Raw genomic sequence first — 11,430 nt, forward strand, 5'->3', positions numbered from 1 at the left:
TTCCTGAGTCTTTTATCTGATTCAAGTGTGCCTGTGCCTAGGGAGTAGGCTTGCACTCAAAATGTAAATAGGTAGGTTACTCTCCCTCTTAAAGCTATTACTGTGTCGATAGATGTCTGGTTACGGTTGAGGGTCTGTCAGCATTTACATTCGCAGCCTTATTTTCCAAGGCTTAAAATGCCATTAAAATCTGTTCAACTTGGTTGTTCAAATGGCCAAATTATCCAAATTTATTTTAGAAGCCTATTTGGTTCCTCGGTCATCAGGGAGCACAGACACGCATATGCACACATATTCACACACACAGGCATGCACACGCTCATTCACACACAGGCATGTTTGTGCACATGCATGTGCATGCACACACATGTATACACACACACACACACACACACACACACACAGAATTGCAGTTTCTTGAGCTTAGAACTCTAGGCACTGTCTCCAAGTCCACACAGCTGTCAGCTCACTTGGCTCTTAGTGTCAGTGGTCAATGTGAGTGTTCACTGCAGAAGTCTTGTGCACGTATGGAGAGGCAGCTGCTACCCTAAGGAAAGAGTCTGTCAGGTCACTGTCACTGCGGTCCACATTCCCAGCTGTTTGAAGAGAGGAGGATGGAAGGGAAAAGATGGGGAGAGTTTATGTGGTCGGGAGCTGCATGTGAGGGAGAAGAGAGGAGAAAGGGAGATGAAGGAGAGAAAGAAACTCAAGGAGGGGGAGACAATGGAGAGAGCAGAGGAAAGATGAGAGAGAGAGAGCTAGAGAAGAGGGGGGGAGATGAGACAGAGAGGAGAGGAGAGGGAGAGAAAGGAAACGGGAAGAAAGAAGAAAGGGAGAGGAAGAGAAGGTGAGAGGACATGACAGGGAGGAGGCAGGAGAGGAGAAAGAAGAGCACAGAGTGTAGAAGAGAAAAAAGAAGAGAGAATAGGAAGGAAAATGAAGACAGGCGAGGAGAAGAAAGAGGGGGAGAAAGAAGAGGGAAGATGAAGAAGAGACAGAGACAGATGCAGAGACACAGAGATAGATAGATAGATAGATAGATAGATAGATAGATAGATAGATAGATAGATAGATAGATGAGAGAGGAGAGAGAGAGAGAGAGAGAGAGAGAGGTGGGGGGAGGGACAAGGAGAGGGAGAGGAGAGAGGGGAGGAAGGCAAGGAAGGAGAGGAATAACTTTCCAGGTCCTGTTGTGTCAGGAGAGTCTCCTCAGGTCTGGGGTACTCGGGCTGTGAGAACTGAATCTTTGATCCAGCTCCTCCCCCATGTGACATATGACGAGGGTATTGCACTGGGTTGAATGAGATGCCCCTTCCCTGTCCTGTTAGCATCTAGTACACGTGCCTGGCTCCCAGTTAGGGTCTTTACATCTCCCAGAGCCTCTGACCTCTTCAGGGGTCAGATTCCATGCCTCTAAAGCAATGTCCCCTTCAGAGGGGAGCCATCTTTACAAACCACATCCAGTAGTACAATGGTTTTCATAACAGGCAGTACGGTTTCGATTAATCTTATCTGATACTGGGGTTGTTAGTTCTCAATGGAGCACGTGAAGGAGCTGGCCTGGACTCCACGCCTTCTATTGAGAACACTATTATGAACTCAGTACTTACCTGACTCCAGATTACTCTCTGGCCACGAGCAAGTAACTTTGTGTTGTCTTCTATAGAAGCTGACTAGTCATGTACATCTTTTAGACATTTAGGAATGAAAAAAAAATATCTTCCACATTTATTTGTGGCAACATCTCCGGTGTTTCTCCTTACCGCTGACTGTCCTTTCTCACCATGCTGCATTTGTAGCGCCTTGTGTCTTGTGTCAACTCAGAGTCTCCACCTTCTTAGACAAGTGCTAAGAGGTGTACGGTCCTCAGTATCTCACAGGATGATAAGTGCTTGTGTGGATGAAGGTGTGACTGGACAGAACAGGCCACCATCTTCTCTGAAGTGTCCCTGCAGCCCCTGAGGTCCTCCCCCTCCCTCCCAGCCCCATCTCCTGCTCCGTGCTCTGTCACTGCTGGTTCTGCCCCACACAGACTGGGACTGGGCACAACTCAGTGAATCTGTCTGCTGGGCTACCTCATCCGGTGAGCACTTTCAGGCATGGACTACCCAGCCGCTGTGATGAGCAAGAACAGATGTGGTCTCTTCCCTCACGGGAAGACAGACTGTAATTGAATAATCACACATGTGCAGCCGCCCATCCACACAAAGCACTGATGGGAAATTGCAGGGTGTTCTGAGAACATTAGTGTAGAGGGACCCACCCTAGTCTGGGGCTCATGAGTGAGTGAGGGGGTGAGGGGCAGAGGGGCAGAGGGGCAGAGGGGCAGAGGAAGAAAGAACCTTCCAGGCCATGGGGGACAAGGAACGGAGTGCTCAGAGGCCCTGAGAACAGCACTGTGTGGCTCACTGGTCAGTCAGCTTTTATTCTCTCTATTTCAGTTTCTGCCCTGTTGACTCTGGGCTTCACCAGGTGTCTTGCTTCCCCTGGTGAGGTGTAGTAGACTCAGTGTGAGCAAGGTCTCAGCGATGTTGTTCCAAGATGTTTACATGGAGGGCAGACCCTGGAACACACGTCAGTACAGGAGGGTGGTGTGAAATTGGTGGTTTGAAAATGGTACAAGGTGCGAATCTTCCCCTTCCTGTCTTGGTTCCTCCGAGGACCGAGGCTATCACAGTTTCCTTACCTGGGCCATCTGTCACCATCCGGGCCCCGGGGAGGTGGTTGCAGATTTTAGAAGATGGAGAAATTCATGACACCTGTCATCCAGGACAACCCCTCAGCCTGGAGTCCCTGTGCCATCCCTGAGCAGTTTCGGAATATGCCCTACTAGCCATCCAACAAGGAGATTGGCTGGGGAAGGTTGCAGACTGGAAAGGGACCACATACCAGGACAAGAAGTATACAAGCAAGTATTCCTCTCAGTAATGGGAGAAGTCAGTATACGTATTTCCATGAGGGGGATGAGATAAGCTTCCAGCTGCTAGACACGTCGCATACAGAGAAGGCTGCCTACCAGTGGAACTGGATGAAATTCACACAGTGGAACCTCCGTAGAGACAAAGATCGGAGGAACATGGAGCAGTTCAACCTACAGTATAGGCATACTACTGCCCAAGAGTGCCAAGCAGCAAGGGAGAGAACAAATTCGCTTGCAGGAAAAAAAAATTCCAGAAGCAATTTGGAGTCAGGCAATAATGGGACTAGAAGTCATAGAAACCCTGAGACTCCTCAGCTGAAGTTCACAGTGACTGGGAGGGGAAGGAGGAGATGGACTTCCCTCAGCTGATGAAGACAAGCTACTTGGAAGCGTCAGAGCCTCGGGACATTGAGTGCTGCAGAGCACTGGAGTATTATGGCAAAGTGTTTGACCGCATCACCACGAGGAGGGAGAGGCCTCTGGGGAGCACCAAGAGCATCTTTCCACACTGTCACCACCACTGAGCAACCTGTCATCTGGAAGCTGGCAAAAATGCAGGGCAATGTGTTTGTCACTGACACCATCCTGGCCACACTGATGAGATGTGCCCGCTCTGTACCCCTGGGACATCAGCATCCAGAGAGTTGGATCTAAACTCTTCTTTGACAAGAGGGATGACTCTGACTTTGACCTCCTGTCTTCGAGTAAGACAGCCAAGGAGCCCCCTCAAGATGAAGTCAATCCCTTTAGCTCATCTTGGAGCCTGGCTGTGGAGGCCACCTGCATGGACCACAGTTTCTCCCATCAGTGCCTGAGAATGGGGAGGGAAAGATACAATTTCCCCAACCCAAACCCATTTGTGGAGGACAGCATGGATAAGAATGAGATTGCCTCCATCGCCTACCGTTACTGCAGGTGCGGAAGTGACATTGATCTTCTTGTCCACTGTGAACATGATGGCGTCATGACTGGGGCTAAAGGGGAAGAAGCGTCCTTCATCAACATCAAGACACTCAAGGAATGGGACTCCAGACACTGTAATGGCGTTGACTGGCTTCAGAAGCTGGACTCTCAGCATGGGGCTGTCATCGCCACTGAGTTGAAGAACAACAGCTACAAGCTGGCGTGGTGGACCAGCTGTGCTTTGCTGGCTGGATCTGAATACTTGAAGCTCAAGTATGTGTCCCGGTACCAGTAAAGGACTCCTCTCGCCATGTCATCCTAGGCACCCAGCAGTTTAAGCCCAGTGAGTTTGCCAGCCAGATCAACCTGAGGGTAGAGAATGCCTGGGGCATCTTATGCTGCGTCATTGACATCTGTGTGAAGCTGGAGGAGGGCAGTACCTCATCCTCAAGGACCCCAACAAGCAGGTCATCCGGGTCTACAGCTTGCCTGATGGAGGAGGAGGAGGAGGAAGAGGAGGAAGAAGAGGAGGAGGAAGAGGAGGAGGAAGAGGAGGAGGAAGAGGAGGAGGAAGAGGAGGAGGAAGAAACTTAAATGAGTTTGGCTTGGTTGCCTGTGTGTGTGTGCACCCAGCTGTGCTTGGGCAGGGTGTGGCCAGCTCCTGTTCTCTAGCAGATGAATAAAATTTAAGTGCTTTTGGTTTAAAAAAAAGAAGAATTTAGTACAAGATTCCAGCTGGGAGAATAGAGGTCATGCAGGGTTTGAAGGTCACTGAAGGGTTCGTTTAAAAGGTTTTATTCATTCTTTGGCAAATACATATACACACACACATTTATTTATTTTTATTTATTTAATTAATTATTCATTTATGGTTATATATGGTTAAGAGCACTTGCCATTTTTGTGGAGGTCCCAGGCTCAGGTCTCAGTACTCACATGGTGGCTTAACACTGTCTTTAACTCTAGTTACAGAAAATTTAGTGCTCTCTTCCGGCCTCCACAAAAACCAGAAAAGTATATAGGGTATGACACATACACGCTGGCAAATACTCATAGACATAAAAAATAAAAATGTGTATATATATATTATATATAAATATTTGTACACACACTCAGATACACACTTTCACACATGAGCACACTTACCTTCATTGCACATAAACAAACACTAGCACATGTTCCCGTGCACACATATGTTCAGACACATACACTCACACGCATACACACACACAGACACTAATACATGTATACACACACTGCACACAAAGACACGACACTTATATTCACAATCACACACATGTGCAAAGTCATGCATGTGCACACACATACTTATACACTGCACACAGACACACACATATATTCACACTCATACACATGCACAGACTCATACATGTGCATACAAACTCACACATTGCACACAGATGCACACACACACACATACATTCATTCACACACTCACACACATACACAGACTCATACATGTACACACACATACAACCACGTACTGCGCATAGACACACACGCATATACTCAACACACTCACACACATACAGAGACTCATACATGTGTACCCACATACTCATAAACCACACACAGACACACTCACACATATACTTACACACTTACACACATGCACAGACTCATACATGTGCACACACACACTCATCCACTGCACACAGACACGTGCACACATCTACTCACACAAACTCATACATGTGCACAAACATATTCATACGCTACACACAAGGACACATGCACGGCCGGACAGTGGTGGTGCATGCCTGTAATCCCAGCACTTGGGAGGCAGAGGCAGTTGGATTTCTGAGTTCGAGGCCAGTCTGGTCTACAGAGTGAGTTCCAGGACAGCCAGGACTGCACAGAGAAACCCTGTCTCGAAAAACCAAAAAAAAAAAAAAAAAAGACACATGCACACATATACTCACACACTCCCTTGGACTAATTCTCCCATTATCTTCTCTTATCCCCCTTTCCTCCTATTCCTTCCCAAGCACCGTCCCTTGTAGCTTCTTGTGTATTTAAAATCTGTTTACTGCTCCATTGGGTCACCTGCATGAACGTGGTTGGGGCTTATTACCTAAGCCAGGGCAACTTCCCAGAGTCTACACCACTGAAGAAAGTGACTTTCTTGCTTCCAGCAACCACTAACTGCCTATAGCTCCTGGGGAGGGGTGAGGCCCTGTGGGCCCCTCCTCGTGAGCCACTCCTCCCTCTGCATTTTTCTGTGCACAATCAGTCCTGTCTGACACTACAAGCCAGGGAAGGCATCAGCAGCCTTGTGGCTCAGAGGGCATTCAACAGACAGCTTCACTTTTTCCCTCAGGTCATTAAAGCCAAAGCCACCTGTGGTGGGCAGCGTTGTTCATCCCAGGCCTGCCATTCCGGCAAAGTCTCCAGCTTTGATTTTCAATAACTCTCAGACTGTGTTTCTGTGATGTTCCATAGCACGGGTGGTGACGGTCATTCCCTTCCTTGGAGCCACTTTTGTTTGTTTTACAAGGACCTGCCACCTAACATTGTCTAGGTCTCCCCTTCCCCCAAGCTAGTCTACAATTTTGTCTTCTCGTGTAACCCATGACCCTTTCTGTGCCAATGGCTCACTGTGTCCATGGATCACATCTATCTAGTAAGCGATGAGGGCTCAGCACATCTTCCTTGAGCCAACAGCAGCCTGTCCATTCTCATATACCCTGTGCTGACCCTCGGCCTACTCATCTGAAACCAGGGCTGTCCGGGACACCGCCTTCCTAGGGAGTTCCATAGTCCTGCAGCTTAGTGTCTGCTGAATGACGCCTGACAGTCGGGCACCTCTTTAATACATTAACTGTTAGAGATGGATGTTCTGGTATTTTAACCTCTCCATCATCATCTGAGTTTATTTAGACTGGGGGTTTCTTTTCGTTCCTTAGGAACTCATCAAACATGTGATGTGCGTGATGCACCTTGGATGTTTTGAGGGAAGGGTGCCTTGATACTAGAGAGAACACATTTGTCCTTAGTGACCTCGATTATCAGGGAATAAACGCCTGAATCTGGGGAGGGCCTCCTCGTCTGTGCGCCTTTTGACATAGTTAAGCCCGACAGGAAGGTTTTCCTGAACGGAGTCTCTGAATGTTCCTGGGGTTACCTGGAACTTTGGGCTTTGGAAGCCACTTGCTAGAAGGTTGTCACTAGAAGGTTTCAGTGTCACTGGCCTGGCCAACAACATGGGGCCACCGAAACTGCCAGGTCCCAACAGAGAGACCTGGGCTTGGCTTCAGTCTGTTTGCTATTGTTCACCCCCAACTCCTTTCAATTTTCCTGTCCCAACCCCAGTCCCCCAATACTCCTGGTATGACAGCCAAGAATCTTTGGATTAACACTTTACTAGCCTCTACCCTCCCTCCCTCTGTCCCTTCTTCCTTCCTTCCTTCCTTCCTTCCTTCCTTCCTTCCTTCCTTCCTTCCTTCCTTCCTTCCTTCCATCCTTTCTTCCCTCTTTCTGTTCTTCCCTCCCTCCATTCCTTCTTTCCTCACTGCCTCCTTCCCTGCCCCTCCATTCTCTTCTCCTTCCTTCCTTCCTTCCTTCCTTCCTTCCTTCCTTCCTTCCTTTCTTTTTTCTGTCCTTCCTTCCATCCTTCTTGTCTTCATTCAGACCCTTATTAAAGAGCCTGAGGTGACACAATATAAGTGTGGCACAAAGGCACAAGCACAGGCTCAGGCTCATACACAGGCTCAGGCACAGGCTCAGGCTCAGGCTCAGGCTCAGGCACAGGCACAGGCACAGGCTCAGGCTCAGGCTCAGGCTCAGGCTCAGGCTCAGGCTCAGGCTCAGGCTCAGGCTCAGGCTCAGGCCCGGAAAGAGGGGCGATGGGATGCATTACTAGTGACAGAGGCCAGGCTGCATCACAGTGACTTTTATAAGCCCCCGGTAAGGCCTGGTGTGCCTGTTGTCTGTTTTTACAATGCATAATGTCTCGCCATTATTGAAATGCCAGCACATCCATGCTCACTGGTCACACCGACAGTGACTCTGGTGTTCGTCCTTTGTCTGGAGAGTCTCAGTCTTGCCCCATGACTTGAGTCACAGGATGGGAGAGCCCTGCCTGGTTCTGCCTGGAACGATGAAATCGGAGTAGAAAGCAGGTGTGGAGGCACCCCTGTAATCCTAGCACTCTGAAGCCACAGGATTACCTTGAGTTCAAAGGTCAGCTTGGTTACTATAGGGAGGGTCGAGCCAGCCCGGGCTACAGAGTAAGACTGTGTCTCCAACCACAGAAGGGAGGAACATAAGAAAGTGTGCCTCTCGAGTGTGTACACTCAGGACTAGGAGGTGGATCCATGGGTGAAGATCTCGCTTGCCTGTCTAAGGAGCCACATTTGGTCCTCAGCACCCACGAAAGAAATGAAACTCTACGAAACAAACGGCCATGGTTAGCAGCAGAAGCAACTTATACTTAGCCCTCCGAATCCAGCGATGACGTCATCCCTAGGGGACTTAAGTCATTCCCCGGGCATGCCTCACCCGCATCGCATTCGCGCGGCAGTGCGCATCATTACCTGGCATCTACCTCACAGCCCAGATAAAGGACAGGGATCTCGACCCCTCGCTCTCTTTCTTTGTCCCCACCCCTTTCAATAAAGAACCACTTTTGTGGGATCTGCGTTGGCTCGGCGTGATCTGTTCAGGAACAAGCTGCCTTTCAACTAACAGCCGTGGCTGCAAGTGAGGTTCCGAGCAAGTGAGAGGCTTGCCGAGTTTCTCCAGGTAAAGAAAGACTTACACCCATGTCTCTCTGAACTAGGACCTGAACCTGTTGGCCATTAAGTCGTCCTGTCCCATCAAAGGTCTTCAGAGGACAGGAAGGTAGAAGCGGGTGTTGTGAGATGGTTTTAGGAAAGTCCTCCTGGCATCAGAACATAGGACAATCCCAACAGGGGTGGCCTGTCATCGAGCCTGGTGTTGCCAGGTTCCCAGAACAAGTGACAGTTCATGTTTGCGTCTTCTACCCAGTTCTCTCGGCCACACAATCTGTGCAGGGCGTGGCTGTGAGTTTCGTGGCTCTGAAGAGTGTGAACGAGAGGTTGTGATCTATAATGCATTAATAGTCTCAGTTTATGCACAGACTTCGTGCTAACGGAAACCCCACTTTACATTTCCTCCTCCCGAGAATTAATCTTGAATTGTGCTAGTTTTGAATTACTTGAGGCCTTCGGGAATAGGCCTATATTCCTCGCAAGAAAATTAATCACCCTGTAAATGACTTAACCCGCCTCTCAGGGCTTCTCAGCAGAGATTGAAACTGGAATGCAAAGTGTACGCCTCGGACCAGCCTCCACAACACTTGGCCTCTTTCCTTCCTGCGCCCGTTCCAAGCTACCCACTCCTCCCAACCCCCCAGGCTGCCCCCGCTCTTCAGTCCTGTCTTCTTCCTGCCTCTGGTTCCAAACTGTCTCGGAGGCTCTTCATCAAATGCCAGGTCTGGGGACTCGCAAAGTTGAATTCACACAACAAATGTCCTTGACTAATTCTGGGAAGGGTGCCCACGTTCTCCCTCTCTCTCGCATTTGAAGCAACAAGAGAGCACGGTGCGGACAGAGCCCTCTGCCATCTCAGGGAACCCTGTATGAATGCCTTCTAGAACAATCACGTTAAAGATGTCAATACAACGTTTCAACCGTGCTATTTCTTTACCCCAAAGCTTGAGGACCCCCGAGACTGTGTATCCGGTCTGAGTTTGCTCTCTCCCCCTCCCCACAGCCCCCAGAATGTGGAATCCACATTATCTTCATGTCCTGCTGTTTTCTTGTTCAAGGAAACCGCTTTGTAGCCAAGACCAACATGCAGGGTGATGATGGTGATGATGATGGTGATGGTGGTGATGATGATTCATTTATTTAAACAGAAAGACCTTGCTAAAAATCCTATAATGGCAAATGGCACCCAGTCCTTCATCTTCAGGGGAGGATGCTGAGTGTCAGGGGCAGTCAGGATCCCTGGGCAAGTGAGGGATACAATTCAAAGGGGTCAGGTAGGAAGCTTGTCTCTGCTCTTCTGCTCATCCAGGGGTTTCACACTGCTTGATGGCAACCTGAGCTTTTTAGCCCAGGTCCTTGGGGAAAAGACTAGGGAATCTTTTACCCCCCAAAACTCTGCATTAGCTGCCTTAATGAGCTGAGTCCCTCCAGGTGGCTTAAACAGCAGGTTGGCTAATAACCACGCCCCCTTCCAGAGGGGGCGTGTCCTTAAACAGAAAATGAGCTCACTGCCTCTAGCCTGCCACACAGCAGGTGGGGAAGTGCCTCTAAATCTTACCGGAGAAGAACCATTAGTCCACCCTACCCCCATCCCAGATATAAAATGGAAGGGCTAATTTCTACTCAGCTTTTCACTATTTCCTCCCAAACATTCCAAAACAACAACAAGAAGTCAGTCAGTCAGTCACACCCACCTCAGTGAGATCCCTTTGTGTCTCCTCACAGTGCTGGGCTGGGTAGGACAGGCTAACGTGTAGGCAGGGTTAGTTTTCTTGAGGTGTCTCTGTCCTGCAGTTTCCTGTCATGACCCGCTGCGATGTCTGTGTCCCAAACTTCTCTCATGGAGTCACCAAGTTGTGGCTCAGGGCCCACCCCGATGATGCTTTAACGGAATCACTTCGCAAAGGATTTTTTACATTCAGAATCTGAGGGACTGGGCGTCAGGACGGGAACAACGTAGGGATCTGGGAGGCTAGACCTCAGCCTACAGTCACTTTTCCCCTCCAGAGGGTCTCTCCCAATCGCTCTTGGAGTCTAAAGTCAGGCCAGCTCAGCTCCGAGTTCAAATACCAATCAACGCTGACATCAGAGGTGGCTGGGGTTGACTCTGAGATGAAAGGCTTCTCCAACTACCTTCTGGGAAATCCAACAAGAGAATGCTTGCCGAAGACACCAGCGATAGGTGTGTTCTTACTTACCAGGCTGTACTTATCAGGTAGACTAGACAGAAGAAACGCACAGCACAGCTAAGTCCTAGTAGGAAAAAAAATAAACAAATTAAAAAAAATACCTCTACTACACTCCCTCCTTGAAGTTCACCTGAGTCCCACCCACCCAGCAGTGCTATGATGTTGTCTGGTCATTTCCCAGCATCCTCTCAGAAGGCGGGTACTACCCACTGCACACCCTGACACCCATTTCTCATTGACTGGCTTGAGTCTCATCACACCCCAAAGCATGATCATGGTCTCCATTCATGAAGAATGGAAGGAAGATCAGAAACCAGGAACACCAGACTCCTTCAAGGCGTGGTCCCAGGGCTCCTGACCATCCTCCAGCCTCATCATCCCAGGTGAGGGTTCTGATTTCTAGAACTCAAACCTCTGACCGTGACGTCAGGAATGTTTATGGAGTAAGATGGCGGACATGTCCTAACCCTTTCTGTGACCCTGCAGCTAGGGCCATGCCTGGCCCACAGCACACACCATAAGCATTTGCTGATGTAAATGGGGAAGGCTCTGAGCCACTCTGAAAAGATGAACCAATTAAAACTCTAATCTCTGTGGAGACCCCCACTGGGCACGATCCTACAGCCTCTGCTGCATCCTTAGAGCCTTGGGAAACTTCTGTCTG

General features: G+C 49.2%; 1 pseudogene; it reads left to right on the top strand.

Moving 5' to 3' along the window:
- Positions 1–2,740: 2,740 nt before the first annotated feature.
- LOC110307506 lies at positions 2,741–4,375 on the top strand (annotated as a pseudogene).
- Positions 4,376–11,430: the final 7,055 nt, after the last annotated feature.

Source organism: Mus caroli, chromosome 12 (genome assembly GCF_900094665.2).
Source record: "Mus caroli chromosome 12, CAROLI_EIJ_v1.1, whole genome shotgun sequence".
NCBI lineage: Eukaryota > Metazoa > Chordata > Mammalia > Rodentia > Muridae > Mus > Mus caroli.